The following is an 18,192-nucleotide window of genomic DNA, read 5'->3' on the forward strand; positions in this document are numbered from 1 at the left end:
TGGCTACAGCCTGGGCATGGAAAAGTGAATGTGGGGCTGCAATTCAATTTCCAAAGATGAATCCACAGAAAAGGGAAACATTTTTCTTCTTATTGTGTGAGTTCTGCACATCAATCACTTCACACGGGACAGAGGTAAAAAAACTGGAGAAAATAAAGTCCACAAATAATTCACCTTTTCAATGGCTCAGTTCTGAACTAAGTGACCCAGCCTGGCCAAATCTCTGCTTTCCCCGTGTCCCTTGGACAGAAATAGAGAATAATTGACTGCAATATTCAGTGTCAAGTGTCCAGCTGTGTCTGTCCATGAGCTGTCACAGAATCCCGTGTCCTACACTGGGATTAAGGCAAACTTTAATTGTGCTGTGTGGGGAGCCTGGTTCAGAGTCAAAGCCACATGTTCCCTGGCTTGTCCTGTGAATAGATCATGCAGATCTGTGGGCAAAACCCAATTAAAATAATACCAGCCCTCAGCAGCTGCAGCAGTGTGCTGCTGACCTTCCATGGTGCTAGCAAGCAGTTCCCAAAGAAATATTCCATTATCTAGGTATTGAAAAGTGGTTATCACCCTGCTTTAGACAATGGTAGTTAAAGCTACCTTTTTTTTTTTTTTTTTTTTTTTTTAATTTTTAGAATTTATTTTTCTGGCTTTTCACAAGGAAAAACAAATATGCCAACTTCAAAATAATTAGTGGTTTGGGTTGGTTTTTTTTTTTTCATCTAAAGAGCAGGAAAATGAACACACTTGGAAAACAGTCCAAGATTCTTAGTTTTATGTTTATTCCCATGTGGGGAGAACATTTTTATTCTGGAATTTCAGTAATTTGGGCGATGTGTTGGCTATAGAAAGCACAGGGAAAGTCGTGAATGCCACTCCCAAACTGTCTAAGCAGCATAACCCGCAGGAAAGGGAGGTTTCCTCCCCCTGAGCCTCCACATCACCCATCCCCTCCTGTCTGGGTCCATAATTCCCACCAGTGCCTGGAGTGCACAGGTCACACCATCACCTTTTTAAAGCAACACCTTCTTTATCTCCCCGCCGCATCCTCCTGTATTTAACACAACTATTGTTCTTTGTTCCATTCAGAAGCATCATTTGAATGTTTACCAAGCACAGGGGAGAGCTGATAAATAGGTGGATCAATTAATCTGAAAAGGTCGTAAATTGCTGTTTCGTTTCCCTTGAAAAATTGCAATTGATGAAAATTTATTTGAAGGCAGGATTCGGCAACAGACTTCCATAATTAACAATCCAATGTAACAATCATTCCAATTCCCAAAGGTCCAGAAGATCAATTTTATAGTATTTTTCTCACTCGAGCATTATTTATTCATGCATTCATCTTAAATTGTTGATTTTTTTTTTTCCTGCAGTATAATGATTTGTCAAAGGCAAAGCATCTCCAATGCTTTTTTTTTTTCAACACCAGCAAGGTGTCAAAAACCCAGGAGAATATATTTGAAGCCAATCACTGACAGGGAGCCACAAAACTGCCTGAAATGCTGTGGAATTCTATTCCAGGGATATAATCAGAAGTGCCTTTCCTATATCTCAGCTTTGTCTCTGGTGTCTACATTGCTTCATTTCCCTCCTCACCCCTAAAAGAATTCCAGGCCACAATTATGCTTCAATACAGATGAATATTCCAGGAATATTCAAATTGCCTGAGCTGATCATGTTGAGATGTTGAGGACTTTACACTCATTTTCCCAAGGAATAGAGATATCTTGTGAATGCTCCACAGCAGCTGTAGCCAGAAGGAATTACAGCATAATAACTGTGAGACCTTTCAGAGTTCATCAATAAATCTCTCTTTGATACCATGTGAAGATATGGGGAAGTTTAATCAATAATTAATGTTAATCACATTCAGCCTTAATCAATGCCAGAACTCCTGCTCTTCACAAAGCCCAGAGACAGTTCTGTGAGGTAAAAAATCAACTTTAATTAAAGCTGTGCATGCAGAGGAGTTTGTAATGCTCTCATAATCAGTTTGTTTAATGCTGCAATTTCCAAACCCCTCTGTCCATTCTGCAGCACTCGAGTGTTGGATCCATGGATTGCACCTGCTGGAGGAGCCAGCTGGGCTGGGCAAGTGCAGCCCCAGGTGTGAGACAGAGGGACAGAGCCCTCATCCTTCCACAGCCACAGATAAACTGATGGAAAACCCTCCTGGAGATCAAAACTGCCTGTGGAAGGTGCACCAGTCACTACCTGCCTCATGCCAAAAGCTGGTTTTATATTCAATATTTATATTGTGGCTTTCTCACCTCCCAGGATCATTGTGGAGAAGAGTAATTTCACTCAGTGCTAGTTCTCAGGGAAAAAAAAAAGTTTCTTCTATAATTTGTGTATATCTGTAATATATAATATACATAGATATTATATATCTATATATAATTTCTATAATCTATATAGAAAATATGATATGGTATAGTATAATATGATATGATATAGTATAATATGATATAGTATAATATGATATGGTATAGTATAATATGATATGATATAGTATAATATGATATATAATATAATATAATATAATATAATATAATATAATTAATATAATATAATATAATATAATATAATTAATATAATATAATATAATATAATTAATATAGTAAAATTATATTAGATAAATTATATAATATAGATATTTTATATCTATATATAATTTTTATGATCTATAATTCAAAAAAAAAGAAGTGGTGCCCATCACTGCACCAATTTCTTTAGAGGTGTGTTGAGTATGAGCTTTTCCATCTCCCTTCTCACTGGAAAGGGGAGGTCACAAGCTAAAAGGCAAATATTTAACAACCCCCCAAGAGAGCGTTCAGTGCAGAGCAGCTGAGTCAGGAAAGGGGAAAAAACATTCCCTGAACCCTGTTCCTGGGGACTCTTCCCTTTGGGGGGTGTCTGTGTTCACACATCATAAATTAGGTAAATGTCAACCCCCTCGCGCTGCTACAATGGCACATTTCACACCCCAGGCAAAGAAAAGGAATAACTCTGTTTGTTGTGCCATTATTTCTCACTCACACTGGCCAGAGGACGGCTCCATAACGTGGTTTTGCTGAGAAACAAGACAATGGTGGCTCTGATTTTTACTTGATTAAGATCTAAATTTTCCTTTCCACAACTAATTCTTTTTCTCATTTACAAAAATAGAAATTCTGCCCTGCATTCAGTCTTAGCCTACCTAAGTGTTAATGTAGGAATTAACATTGCAACTCATACCAAAATTTTGAGTTTCCCCCATTTGCATAGCTGCCTCAAGCTCCCAGGTATAAAAGCAAGAAAGTCCTAGAGATTTGTGAGCTCAGGGCTGTAAGAACTCAGCCATTCTCCAGCAGCCAGGGTTGACTGAAATCCAGCAGTAAAAAGTCCTTTGGCATGAAATAAACAATCAAAAGACAAAAGCACAAAATTGAAATTCCATGAGCAAGTGTGCCACACCTCAGTAAGGAATACCATAGATTACCTGCCTGAATGGCTGTTATTGCACTTTTTATTTTTTTTAATGAAGCACAGAGAGAAATTTGCTCTCTCTGTATATTTCTGCCTTAAGCATTCCTGATTGCTGCAAGATTTAGTCCTTTAAAGAGCAGTCTTGCATCATTATATATTTCATTGACCATTTACTGTAATGCTGCAAGAACGATCAATTGGCACTTAAACTGCTCATTAAGAAAAAAGTACAAGTTTCTCTAAACTCAGCTACTCCATTTTTCTCCCAATCATTTCCTTGGTCTATTAATGGGCAGGTTTGTCCTGCTGTTAAATAGTTCAGAGTTAGATTTACCTTATTCTGTGTAGTGTAAAGCACTTAGGCAGTTTTAAAGTGAAAGGACTTTTTGAGGAGCTTCTTTAAAGCCAAAATGACAGTAATAGCATACATCTTAAATGCTAGATTTTCATGTTAAAGCATCAATTCAATAATCTGTGATCTGTAAAAAAAGCAGTTATTTCCCTGCTATTTTATTTGTTACAAGGAACCGACTGCAATTCTCAGGGGCAAATTATGCAGGCCATAAAATTTAAATTTAAAAATTTGACACTAATGGAAACTCTGATACACAGACAGAAATCTACTTAGTCAGCAGCCACAAATCAGCACCAACACTTTCTTGTCTTGCAAGTTGGAAGGGTTTATTAATGAAACCAAAAGCAACTGCTCCCAGAGGGGCAGCCCCTCAATTTCCACCCCTTACTCCAGCCTGGAAAGGTGAGGTCTGTGCACAAGAACATATCTGGGTCACTTCAGATCATCCCAAGTTATCCACAATCATATGAACCTCTTCTTTTTTATCTTCTTTACAAGATTGAGACACTAAATATATATATATCTATGTTTGTGTAATTAAGTCACATGAGTTTTCAGGAGTGAGCTATTAATGACTCATGAACACAGGTTAGTGCTCATCTGCATAAAACCCATAAAACTCGTGGTTAGATTGAGCACATGTATTACATCACCACATTCCCTTTTTCCACACAGAGTCTGCAGCACTTTGGCTCCAAGCTGGAGGACCAGATGCCAAAAATATAGAAGGCACCTGTTTTCTGAAGCTTGGGAGCAATTCATCCATCTCCCAACACTGCAGCCAGTCCAAACTCGCTGAAGGCACCATCAAAAGTTGTGTGCCTCGTTCAGGAGTCACTGAAAGAGCAGAATTTTCATCTCAAACACCTGCACAGGAACAGGGGCCATTAAAAATCCCCACATGCCACCAAGCTGGTCTCCACGGGGGATGGAAGCAGTGCAGGGACCAGTGAGGAAGGATGGATGAAAAACAGGAAAAACGTGGAAAGGACATGGGTAGGATGCTGAAGGGCCCAGAGGAGCAGGGAGACCAGAGAAATATGAATTTTTGGGGAATAGGCTGAGCAGGAGCAGCCTGGAACAGCCAGAGGAACCATTCTGGTCCTTGTTACCTGCAGGGATTCACAGGAATTCATCCCCCACTTCTCCTCCAGAGAGAAACTGAGCAGGAAACTGAAAATTGGTGAACCAGTTGAGCTAAAAAAAAAAAAATAAATAAAAATGAAATAGTGCATCTCAACAGCTTTACACTGACTAGCAGTGTTTGCCAAACAACATTTTAGGAACAGGGGAAAGTGCTTTTACTCTCATTTTTTCACCCAAATTTCAGTGCACACGATAAAACTTCAACTTTCTGTATTTTGAGGCAGTTTAGTTCCTTAACACTGATGGAAAATGCCTCTCATGTGGGTTTTTCAGTCAGATTAGAGCTGTGATTCTCCTGATCTGCTTTCTCCAATAGGCAGCCCTTTCTATATGGATGCTTTTCCATTTTTAAAGTATATTTGCCAAATCTGGCAGCCTGAATCTCATCAGGTAAAAGAAAATAGAAATGTGACAGGTTTAGAGCTAAAAGACCAAACAGTCTGTGTGACATTTGGGAAAGAGATTTTATATTTTGGAAGAAGGAAACCACTCATAATCAAGCATAAAATTCAGAAGTTGTTATTTGGCAGAACTTGGATTTTTTTTTTAAATATTATTTGTAGTTTTGCAGAGAATGCATCCATAACATGCAGAGGAAAGAGCAATTTAGCACAAAAAATCCAATTTATCACACGTTTGTCACCAATATGGATAAAGACTGTAGAGAGAGGGACTATTTACTTGCATTTTTGGTTTGAAATTCTGCCACCTGTGGAAAAGCTGTAATTCAGAACAGACCATGTACATAAAATGTCAGTTCAATCCAGCTTCTGAGAATTCTATAACAGTAAAGGGAAAGTTTATTTTTTTATAGTTTTAAAAGGCAAGTTATTGGATTTGCAGTTTTGTTATATTAAAGTTATATTAAATATAACTTCAATCCTATTCTTTTTTTTACTTGACTGAGTGTCAAAATTTCATTAAATATATTTAGAATCACTTCTGATGACATGTTCAAGTTTATATTTGTATATGTTGCCATTTAGGGACTGAAATAGCACTCCATGACATAGTAAAAAAGAAGAAACAACCACCATAATCTCCACTGAGATCTGAAAACACAACCTCAGAGTTACTCTAATAAAGGCAGCATCAGGCACAGGCAGCACTGAGTAATTCTGCACCAAAACTTTCTTAAAAAACCCAACAAGGTTCCTAAAAAGCCACACAGCTTTTCAGGTTCAACTCTATTTTAAAATGAGAACAAAATATGTACTTAGATAAGTCATCTCTCTAACTAGGTATATATTAATAAGTCTTTATTTCTAGAGAGTATAAAGTTATAACATAAAACAAATAAATGCCAAGAGGTGGATTTTGCTTAAATGGGAGGCCTAGAAGCTATTGCTGCCTCTTTAACTTTTAAGTACGACCCTTTCCCACAATAAAATAGTCAACTCCCTCCCCACTGAACTATAAAGAACAGATTTAGTGGATACATTATTAGCACTCTACTCTGTTCCCAGACCTTTGCAGCAGAAAACCAAATTAAATGCTGGCCTAAGCAAGATCAATTTGGTTGCAGTCAGCAGAGATGCACCAGCCAACCTGTGATCAAAACACCTCTTGCAAATGAGCAGCAGCAGCACCTGAAAGTTTTGATTCCTTTACAAACACATGGCTTTTGAATCAGGCCAAAAGTGATGATTTTTCTCAGCCAGTTGAAAACATTGGCTTTTAGGGGCTCTGTACATTTACACAGAGAGGGAACTCTGAACAATAAGGAGGGATTAAATCACACCCTGCCTTTCCAGCCATTTCCACTTTGGTGACACAGGAGCAACACAGATATTTGACAGATATTGAAGAGGCCTGAAAATTGTCATTTTTAAGGAGAATCAGCTATGTGGGATTCCACAAAGCAAGAACTGCAACAATCCCCTTGCATGCAGAGAGACAAATGAAGGTCAGTGAGATAAACTGGAGTGAAACCAAATTTCCTCGGGCTGTGTTGGTCTGGAGCAGCATTCCAGCATCCTGGAGCAGCAGAGTCAACACACAGATCCTAACTGCTTTTGAGATGTGGCTGATCAATTTATTTTGCAATCCCTCTCCCATGCCTGGCTGCACCAGTAGGAAACTGGATCCAGTCATGCAGGGTGTTCCTTCCATTGCTCTCCCTGGCTAAGGGATAGAAATAATACCTTAAATGCTGGTATTGTTTAATATTAAAAAATCAGTGGAGTGAATTTTCTAGTTAGCTGGAGCTGTTGTGCTGGTGCAGAGGGAGGGAGGCTCTGCCAAGGTGAGGATGTGATTTGCTGTGGCTGCAATTTGAGTGCACCTGGATGGAGATGCCCAAGGAACTCAGTGATGAGCTGACAGATCATCACTAAAGGAGGAGAGTAGCTGCTCCCAGCTGGGCACATGCTCTGTAAACAATAATGTTTTGGCATGATCCTGCAGAGATTAGCACTGATACATAAATATGGAAAGGCACTTTCTACAGTGGAAAGGCTCTTTTTTCTCAGTGAAAATAAAAGAGTTCAGCAAAACCATTAAAACCATTCCAGTCTGGGATCTCTCCACGCCGTGGGAGCAGGCACAGGCAGATTTGTGTCCAGACCCCTAAATGCAGTATCTGAACCCTGATCTGAGGCTGTTTCTGCTGTGATTATCAAATTAAGGGCTCAGCTTTGCCCCTGCAGGCGTCCAGCTGGATAAATATCCCACCCCTAGCTCACAGTGGTGATGCACAGTGAAGTCTGGGAAAGGAAATAAAGCTGCACCTTCAATTTCATTTTCTACAAACACAGAGTTGTATTTTTGCTCACACCTATTTGATGTATCACTTTTCAATAAAAGAATGGAGTTAAGTACTCTTGTGTTTGAAAATGGCTCTCAAGGACTGAATTTGCACAAAATGATGCCTTTTGTCAGTGTTTGAAATCTTTTGTCCACTGAAATGCTGAAATCTTCCACATTTGTTATCAAAGCCCAGAGTGGGCCCTCCCATTTATGGTGAATTGGAATAATCATAAAGGGTGCTTAAGTATGAAAGAGAAAAATGCAGGAAATTGGTGATTAAGTTTGTTAGAAAATAAGGAAAAGAAAGATGTCTCTAATAATCATTGTTACTTGTACTGCACATCACAAAAATAAAAAGTTCTTACATTTTATTTTCTTCTGGCATTTTTTGTGGATTAGTTAATTTTCTGTAATTTTGTTTCTGGTTTTGTTTGTTGCTGTGGTTTTTAACTGTTGTTTGTTTTAAATATATTTTCTATTTTAAACAAAGCTGACAGTAATCACTATATTTAATATGGGTGTGCTGGGAGTAACTGGAAAGCCACCTATGAGCTATGGAGAGATACTACATTTTATCAAAAGCTAGAAATTCTCTCACTATAAATCCAAAATATAGAAATTCTGATGTTTCTAATAAGTTTTGACTTGTGCAGTACTTTAAATCATAGCTTTTTACTTTTAGATTATGTATTTACAAAATAAAATAAATTCAAATAAAATAAACTAACAAAAAGAAGAGAAAGATATGGTCTTCCCTGTTGTAATTTAATAGAGACCTCATCTAAAATGCCATATATCTAGGTTGGATTATTCCAGCATCTAGCTTGGATCCTAACAAATACATTCTTAATTAATCACACTGTTGGTTTTGTTTTTTTTCTTGTGAACTTCAACGGTTTGTCTAGAACACTGTAATCCAGAAATACTTCCATGTCATATCATAAAGCTAATAACCTCACTGAGCACTTATTTGCTGACAGAACACACTGTCCCCATTTGCAGAATGTGAAGAATTTAGAATTTGAAAGGAAATAAAACGCCCTTAACAAGGTGTTAAGCACGATTTCCCAAAAAAGCTTCATCACCCCGCTGAATCCATACAGTGGCCTTCTTTCCTCTCTAACCAGTCTAATTAAATACAGCTGGAGATAGCACAAAAGAACTCCATTAATTAATTGGCAACCTGCTGACACTAATTAAGCAATGAAAATTCAACCCCCTCACAGCAGATTTTGAACATTAGTCAGTTCCATTTGTTGGGAAGTTTGCCTCGCGCCTCGAACCGAGCAGAGAGGAGAAAATGAACTCTGTGGTTAACATGTGTGGGAACAAAGTGACCTGTTACTGGGGAAATGAGATATTAAAGCTGCACTGACACAGAGAGCTTGTGCTGGGAAATTCCCTCCAAGAGGGTTTAAGGCCATCCCAAGTCCCAAAAAACCAATGGCACAGGGCAGGGAAATGAATTTATTTAATCCTCTGCCATCCTCTGTCAGCTGCCTCAAATCTTCACTTCAGCCACCCACTAGTCAAGATTTCAACTGGGAGAAAACATCCAAACTCCTCTACTCATATCCTGAATCCCATGTGGAGCATCCAAGGAGATGCTAACAGTTAATTACACAGTACAAGGAAGAATAATTATTATTATTTGCTGTCTCAAGGCCCACTGGCAGTGAGTGGCTCTGCTGTTATCTGATGGACACCAATGAACACCATCTGCTGCTCTTCCCTTTCCAAAATCCCAGCCCCATCTCATGAGGAGGTTCCAATGCTGTCTTGGAAATGCACTAACTCTGATCTGTACCCACAGAATAAAATTATTCCTGCTTTTCTTTAAATCCTAACCACTATAATGATTCAGGGACCATAAGACTCAAGAAGCAACTAATTTTTTTAAACAATAAAATAAGTTATTGTAGAAAAGTAGCATGCAGCTTTCCTGCCTTTCTTCTTTTCAGTTTTTCACATGAGACTTAGCAATTAAATCACTTAGCCTTCAGATAATACAGTGCAGCACAGTTTGCCCACCTCACCATATTTTCAGAAATCTAATTAATTGGAAGGTGTTAATTAATTTTGAATCTACAGAAAATTAGATTTCTGAAACAGTTTCATAAGAATTGATTTATATAAAGGGTCTGCAACCTGATATGCTTTCAGTTCTGAAATTCTGTTAGCACCTGGCAAATCAGCCAGGAATGTGGCAAACTTATGGCAATGAATGGCTCATCCATCATCAAATGCAAAAATGTTAAAAAATTAAAATAATGAAAAAAAAAAAAAAATAGAAGTGCATATATACCAATTCACATCCTCCCCTGTAAATACACTCCCTTTTTCTAAGATATGAGTTTTGTATTAAGGCTGTAGCTCAGTGTAAAGGCAAATAAAATTCCACTTTTCTGTGCAGGTAAAGCCTGTGAGCCTCAAGGGTGGCAAGATCTGGAGAGCTGCATCTGACCCTGCCCTTAAATTCCTTCTTGCTGTGGCTGAGCAAATGGGCAAAAGGTGATGCTTAAATTCCCTGGTACTGTTGCCAACCAGGAGCAAAATAATGGAGGTGTCATTGCCTCAGTCACTGAGCTCAAAAGCAGCACCCCCAGAATCAGTGTCTTTGCAATGTGCTGATTGAAACACACAAAATACAATAAAAAATGAAGATAATAAAGAGTATTTGCCATTCAGGGTGGAGAAGAGCTATGCTGAGCAGTGTGCCATTCCTACTTCTAAACTTTATTATACTCTCATTTACTGCAGCCATAACTGTAATATTTTATGGTGGGATTAGAGTGCAATTGACACAATGCTGGATAATGCATTTGATTCATGGATGATCTAAAGTAGAATGCTGGCTTCAAGCCCACATTCTCACAGGGAGTCTTCCATTTCTCAGCCTACCTCCTGCTCTCCAACTTTGGGAACAACTTCAAAATGCTGCAAAGTCAAACTGGCAGAAAAAGCAGCATGGGACAAGAGAACACTGAAATTACCATGTGCACCAAAATCTGCCTGGAGGCTTTGCTTGGGCACAGAGCAAGGTCAGGCAAGATCAGATGGGAGAAGGCCATTTTAGAGACTGCTCTGCACGCTTAGACATTTAATTATTTTTCAAGAGAAACTTGCACAATAATTCCAGAACTAAGACGGACATTTATTTATAAAATGATAGTAAAAAATTGGGTGGTTGAGGGTGATTGGCTTTCATGCAAGGGGCTGCTGTCAAGTGAGGGCTGGGAAGAGGAAGAGTTTAATACAGTGCAGGATAGAGTCTCCTCTCAATAATACCAGAGTCATCTTCTGGCTGACTGGCAGTTTCTAACTCTTCCACTTTTCATAAAACTACCAAAAAAAAAAAAAAAAAAAAAAAAAGTAGGGAAAGGAAGAGAGGCAGAAAATGAAAGCAGTATCTTATTTTAATAACATTTATTTTACTCTGCTGTAATTGAAAATATTTGGATATTACAAAGAATAAATACTAATAGTCAAAAGTAGCAAGCTCTTCTGTTGGGGAACTGAATCCTTTCATTTTCCCGAAGACAACAACGTGAAAACTGAGACAATGAAGGTTACATTGATAATAGGAAAGAAAAAAGTTCAAGCCATGCCTGGGGCATGAAAGAGAGAGCAAAAGTTGAAGGAAAAAATCATGAAAGATGCATGACTATCAGATTCCCATGTATTACTGTTAAGTGCATTCATTAAATGATCATAAAGAATATATGGCATAAAAATGAAAGAGAAGATCACAGTCTCTAATAGAACCCGATAATTTCAGAGTGGGGAAAGCAGCAGACCATGACAACAATTTAAACGAAGAACACTAAATCTTACATTCCAGCTTTCACTGCAAGCAAAGGGAAAAAAAAGAAACACACAGTAAATGATAGAAGCGACAAAAGAAAATATTACATCGAATTTCAAGGCTGCACTGGCACAGCAGAAAAGAAATTTGTTTTGAAACCATGACAAAATTATCTGATAATTAACCACTGATTTCTCACTTCATGTCCACATGCTGCAAATCTCCTGAAAACACATGTCCAGCTAAATGAGATGTTGTGGTTGTGACCAGGACATTTGGTGTTTGAAGCCCTTTACGCTCCATTGTGGTTTAGATCATCTGTATTAGTTCACAAAACGGGTCCGAACAGATCCTTTGGCCAGGGTTTTGACAGCTCTGCGTGAGGCTGTGTTTAACACCTCATCACTTGGTGTACATATGCTAATTGTTGCTGTTTAGCACCTGTTTTCTCCTTTCCTGCTGTTCAGGCACAACGCTCAGCCACCACAACTCTGCCTTTGCAGAGCATTTCACCATCCTGCAGAGTAAATCAGAACTTTTGAAAACGTAGCAGGGAAAATTCTGTCCCGGTTTCGAGGGGTAAAATGGTTGAAGTAACCACTTGTCGCTAACCCCACTAGTTTATAATTATATTTAAAAAAGAGCAAATCGGGTATGGAGAATGGGAAGGGACTGACTTGGATCAGGAGCCTCTCCCCATCAGTTCTGGAACTTCTTTGTGGCCATTGTCACCAATTTCCACACCATAAACACACTGGGGTGCGCTGCCCACCCCATCACACTTGTTACCTGAGCACAGTTCCTTGTAAAATATTTCTCAGGTTAAACACAACCCACTGAGTTCGCAGAATAATTCAGTTATTCCTGTGCCACTGGAATGGAAATTGGTGATGAAGCCGGCAGGGATTGCTCAAATGGCAGCTCCCACATCCCTGCCTTGATTTCTCAAGGTCGTAAAACTCACTTTCTTTCATAATGGCACTGATGGGATGAGTTTTCTTCTTGGGAAGTAAATTAGGGGTGTGAGCAAACAAAGAGAGAATGAATCAATGCCGGGCTTTCAATCAGATAATTTTAAGGATAGATTAAAAGATAAGCACAGAATTTCAGGGTGAAATAACTGAGTTCTTGAACCTCAAAATATGAATGGAATGCCTGCGAAGTGTGAGTGAAAATGAAATAAAGGAACAGAGAATGATTGCTAGAATGAACTGTCACAGCCATCATCCAAGGATATACTAAATGACTTAAATATGAGTTATCCTCACAAACGTTCCCATGATAACACACTTGAACACCAGCAGTGAAATATTTGTCAAGACTAAAGGAATACACTAAAATACTAAAGGAAGCCTTTTGTGACAGTAATAATCAGAAACGTGCATAATGCCCATTCCTAATTTCAAAACGTCCTCACTTTTAACAGTTAAATCAGCTGTGGAAGTAGAATCTCACATATTTCAAAGTCTTGCAGTCCCAGAATCACACCCTGTGCTCTTGAGAGATGTTTCCACTGTTATATTCACTAATTAGGACAATGGCATGGCTGCTTCCCATAGCAGGATATTTTAAAGCTCAGAGCAGAAGGAGAACAACATCAGTGCTTCAGGCTCTGCTGCTTGAGCTTTCAAGATAACCTGAAGCATAATTTGGCTTCATGTTGTAAGCAGGTCTAGAGCCAAATTCAGCCCTCCCTGCTGAGCTAGTCTAGATATCACATGCAACTGTGGCATAGAAATGTACAAAAGAACAGAAATTTGACCAATTTAATTTGAAGAACAGAAAACATTGCATAAAGCTTTCCAGCTCCTTGACATTGAGAATAATGGTGCCTGACAGTTCTAGGGTTAAGTAGCCACTCATTCAGCACAGCATCGTTTATCTGCCAACAGAATGTGTCTCTTGTTGTTACTTCAAAGAAAAAATTCAATGAAAATTTAAATAAAAACAGATCTGTCAGTATAAAGCTTTAATATTTTACACCAAACTCAATCTCTTTCCTTTGTAAAGTGCTTTCATACTTCCCAAACTCGTCCTGCAGCACACAAGTCTCATTTTTTTTAAAAGAAAGAAACCATGAATCACCTTTAAACATCTACACTTTCCTGAAACATTAACATTTATTTTTAATAGGCATCACTCTGAAAAGGCTTCACTAAGTACTGCAGAATGCTAAAGAATTCTGTAGATTGGGAGAACTGAGAATATATATGTTAAGTCCTTGAGCATCATTGCATACAAGCAGGTTACTTGGTTAAGAATTCATGATTCAGAATATAACAGTAATTATTTAATGCAATTAATTCCAAATGCTCTCTCACAGAGTACATTTGTTGTTACTGACTGCAGACTGTGCTATAAATATACTCTGAAATAAGTGAAACAAAGGATTCAGGTATTCAAAGCCATGTCCTTTCTATGTGGTTCTGCCCAATTTTTCCTTTGCCTCCCACCTATTTTATGAAACTAACAATTAAATGCTGCACAATCACTGCTGATGTCAGACTTTTTGTTTTAAAGTTGCTAGATTTGAGAAATCAGAGACATTTTATGAGAGATAATTAATGTCTCTCTTCTGTAAGTACACTTGGCAAGGTATAATCTCTCCATTTTAAGCTTTCTCCCACATATATTTTAATAATAAAATCTTTACTCTATTTAGAAACCTCTCATATTATTTAGCAACTCAGCTCTGGACTGTAACTTTGAGAAGAAAAAACGTGACTTACTGGCCCATGTAGCAGATTCTGATTCTAACAGCCTCAATAAAAACATTTTTTAAACTTTGATTGCACACCCTAAAAGCAAAATTAACAATCTGCCAAAGCCAATATGTTCAAATAAAGAAAAGTTGTAAAATATGACCATAATTTTAGATATGCAAACAGGCTCAGTTCTATTTGATTTTAAAAGTTTCTTCCAGCATCTATTTTCTATCCCAGTCACAAGTTTATAACCATGCTACAAATTACAGCAATAAAATTTTGTGAAGAAGATTACAATAAAATTGTCATTTCATGTCAACTTTACTGGGCAAAATATATGCAGTAACATGATAACAGGAATAATCTATTACCTTATTTAAGTATCTTCATTATTTGAAATGATAGTTGCTCCACACTAGTTGCCAAAATACGTTAAGTGGTTTTGAAAGTCATAAATCTCTGCCACTCTTTCCCTTCCACAAGTGTTAACTATAAAGTTCTGTCATAAATTATGAAACAAAAGGGTTTAAGCCAACCCAATAACACAAAATCTGTTCTTTCAATAATAAAATCTGCACAGCTGGGAGCTGCTCATTATTTATTCAGCTTCTGCAAACCAACACCTCTATTTGTTTCCTTGTAACTTCACTGTTTTCCTTGCTTTTCCTAGGAAAAAAACCACAAACCCCAAACCAAACTGCAGCTGTAGCCAGTGCTGTGTGCTGCTCTATTCCCTGGGATAATCTACCTCTGCCAGCTCATTCTGTCACCTTTATCAGCTCAGGTGAGCCCAATGAACACATGTTCCTATCACCATCACCACCAAAAATAAACTATCTGAAATCTCCAAAGCACCCAAATGGGATCTCAGATACCTGTATGGCAACTCTGCAAATTGCTGAGAGTTTTCATTTGGCAATTTTCATTCATTACTTTTCTGGAAACTGGTGATATGTCCCTGCCTGAGAGGAAGAACAAAAGCCATGCCCAAGGTAAGCCATGGTGGAATAGAATCCCTAAAAACAGTAGAAACAGATGGAAAATAAATACATAAATATATATATATTAATATTAAATATACTGTAGTATTTGTAGATGGTGGTAGAGGAGGGGGAACTTCAATAGAAGACTTTACTAGACCAGGGAAAAGGTGACACAGAAAGGTCCAGGATGGAACTCAAGGCCCCATTCCCCAATGGAATGTCAGCATTAGTATGAATCCTGCATTTATCAGTGACACAACCAGTTTTGTTTCTGTGGAAAGAATAATCCTGGCCTTCTGTTGGAGCAGGAGTTTGCAAGGAGCCAAGGATAAAGCTGCAAAATAATTACCTGAATCAAAGAGCTGAGGAAAACCATGGCCAGGGCTCAAAAGTGCAGAAAAAGCCAGCTGCACTCCAGATGTACCAGGTGTGAGCTAAAGGGAACTCCTTGGCTTAACCTTGATTAGATAATTGTGAAAATTCCAGATGGAACCACACCCAGCTGGGACCTGCACTGAATGCATCCATTTAGAGAGGACAGCATAAAAAACTTATTTTAGCAGATCTGGAACAAAGTGTTTAAAGATTCCTGGCACTCCAAGGGAAGAAAATGTCTTCCCTCTTCCTGATTTACATCTAACAATAATGCCATAATGCATACAATACACAAAATGCTCTTTTATGGTTTAGAAATACTACACAAATAAAGTTTGAAATCTTCCTGTGGAACTGAGAATGTGCAATCAATGGAAGCCCAACAGTTAATCAATGGTAGTTTCATCAGTGATTACTTTATGTGAGGGCAGCCTTCCTAAAGTCCTTGATGTAAAAATTTGAAGTTAATTCAGAGCAACATGAGGCAGCCAGAAAAGCATTGTGTGCCACCTAAAAAGTCACTCATTAGAAAGTTATTTTACATCTAAAAGAAATCCTACTGCTAATAATCACCACAAAAGTAGCAGAGGATTTGACAATATACCCAAAAATTAATGTAATCAAAAAAGTGTTTTCAGGGGAAAGAAAGAACAATCTTTTAATATTTGCAGAGGTCTGGTAAAATAGCAATTGATACAGTGAAGCTTGCAAGTAGCAAGAAAACAATGCAAAAACCCATAACATTAATTATAACATTCATAAAGTCTCAGTATTTCAGACAAGTTTAAATGAAGACATAATTCTCTCTGAAATTCAGAGGCATTATGAGATAAACAGAATTAATCAACATGCAAAATCATTGGAAGCAATGGATTTTAATGCCAAGAGCAGCTTACATATCTGTAATATTAACAGGGTTTTTTTTTTGCAGTTCAGTCAAACTGCAGGTCAATTTGTGACCCACTCACTGCTAAACCACAAACTTCAAAACCAGCCACACCAGAGCAGAGGAAAGCTGGGAACAGCAGCAGGATGAGGCTGCTTGGTTCAGAGAAAACCAAAAAGGAGAACACAGCCCCAAAGTGAGGGACAGGCAGAACCAGCACTGGTGCAGCTGCCTCTGTGTCCCTGCTCACTGAGCTGAGGCCAGGGAATTACAGAGCTGATAGAACATTACAGAATTGATAGAACATTACAGAATTGATAGAACTTTACAGAATTATAGAGCATTACAGAATTATAGAGCATTACAGAATTGATAGAACTTTACAGAATTGATAGAACTTTACAGAATTATAGAACATTACTGAATAGATAAAACATTACAGAATTGATAGAACTTTACAGAATTATAGAGCATTACAGAATTGATAGAACTTTACAGAATTATAGAGCATCACAGAATTATAGAGCATTACAGAATTGATAGAACTTTACAGAATTATAGAGCATTACAGAATCATAGAACATTACAGAATTAATAGAACTTTACAGAATTGATAGAACTTTACAGAATTATAGAGCATTACAGAATTATAGAGCATTACAGAATTGATAGAACATTACAGAATTATAGAACATTACTGAATAGATAGAACATTACAGAATTATAGAGCATTACAGAATTGATAGAACTTTACAGAATTATAGAGCATTACAGAATCATAGAACATTACAGAATTAATAGAACTTTACAGAATTGATAGAACTTTACAGAATTATAGAGCATTACAGAATTGATAGAACTTTACAGAATTATAGAACATTACAGAATTGATAGAACTTTACAGAATTATAGAGCATTACAGAATTATAGAACATTACAGAATAGATAGAACATTACAGAATCATAGAACATTACAGAATTAATAGAACATTACAGAATTGATAGAACATTACAGAATTGATAGAACTTTACAGAATTATAGAACATTACAGAATTGATAGAACATTACAGAATCATAGAACATTACAGAATTAATAGAACATTACAGAATTGATAGAACTTTACAGAATTATAGAGCATTACAGAATCATAGAACATTACAGAATTAATAGAACATTACAGAATTGATAGAACATTACAGAATTGATAGAACTTTACAGAATTATAGAACATTACAGAATCATAGAACATTACAGAATTAATAGAACATTACAGAATTGATAGAACATTACAGAATTGATAGAACATTATAGAATTGATAGAACTTTACAGAATTATAGAGCATTACAGAATCATAGAACATTACAAAATTGATAGAACATTACAGAATTGATAGAACTTTACAGAATTATAGAGCATTACAGAATCATAGAACATTACAGAATTAATAGAACATTACAGAATTGATAGAACATTACAGAATTATAGAACATTACAGAATTGATAGAACATTACAGAATCATAGAACCTGCACAGGGCCAGAGCCAAGCAGCAAAGTTAAATACCTGCAGCACTCTTGCTGGGTTTCAGTCCTGCCTCCTTTCTCAATTTTCCTTTTTGTTGCCTTTTCTACTTTTCATCACACTTCTGCTGTGGTACAGACAGTAACCTTTGGCTAAAATTGGAGAAGGAAAGATTGATTTTGCTTTAACAAAGAAAGG

Source organism: Oenanthe melanoleuca, chromosome 4A (assembly GCF_029582105.1).
Source record: "Oenanthe melanoleuca isolate GR-GAL-2019-014 chromosome 4A, OMel1.0, whole genome shotgun sequence".
Lineage (NCBI taxonomy): Eukaryota > Metazoa > Chordata > Aves > Passeriformes > Muscicapidae > Oenanthe > Oenanthe melanoleuca.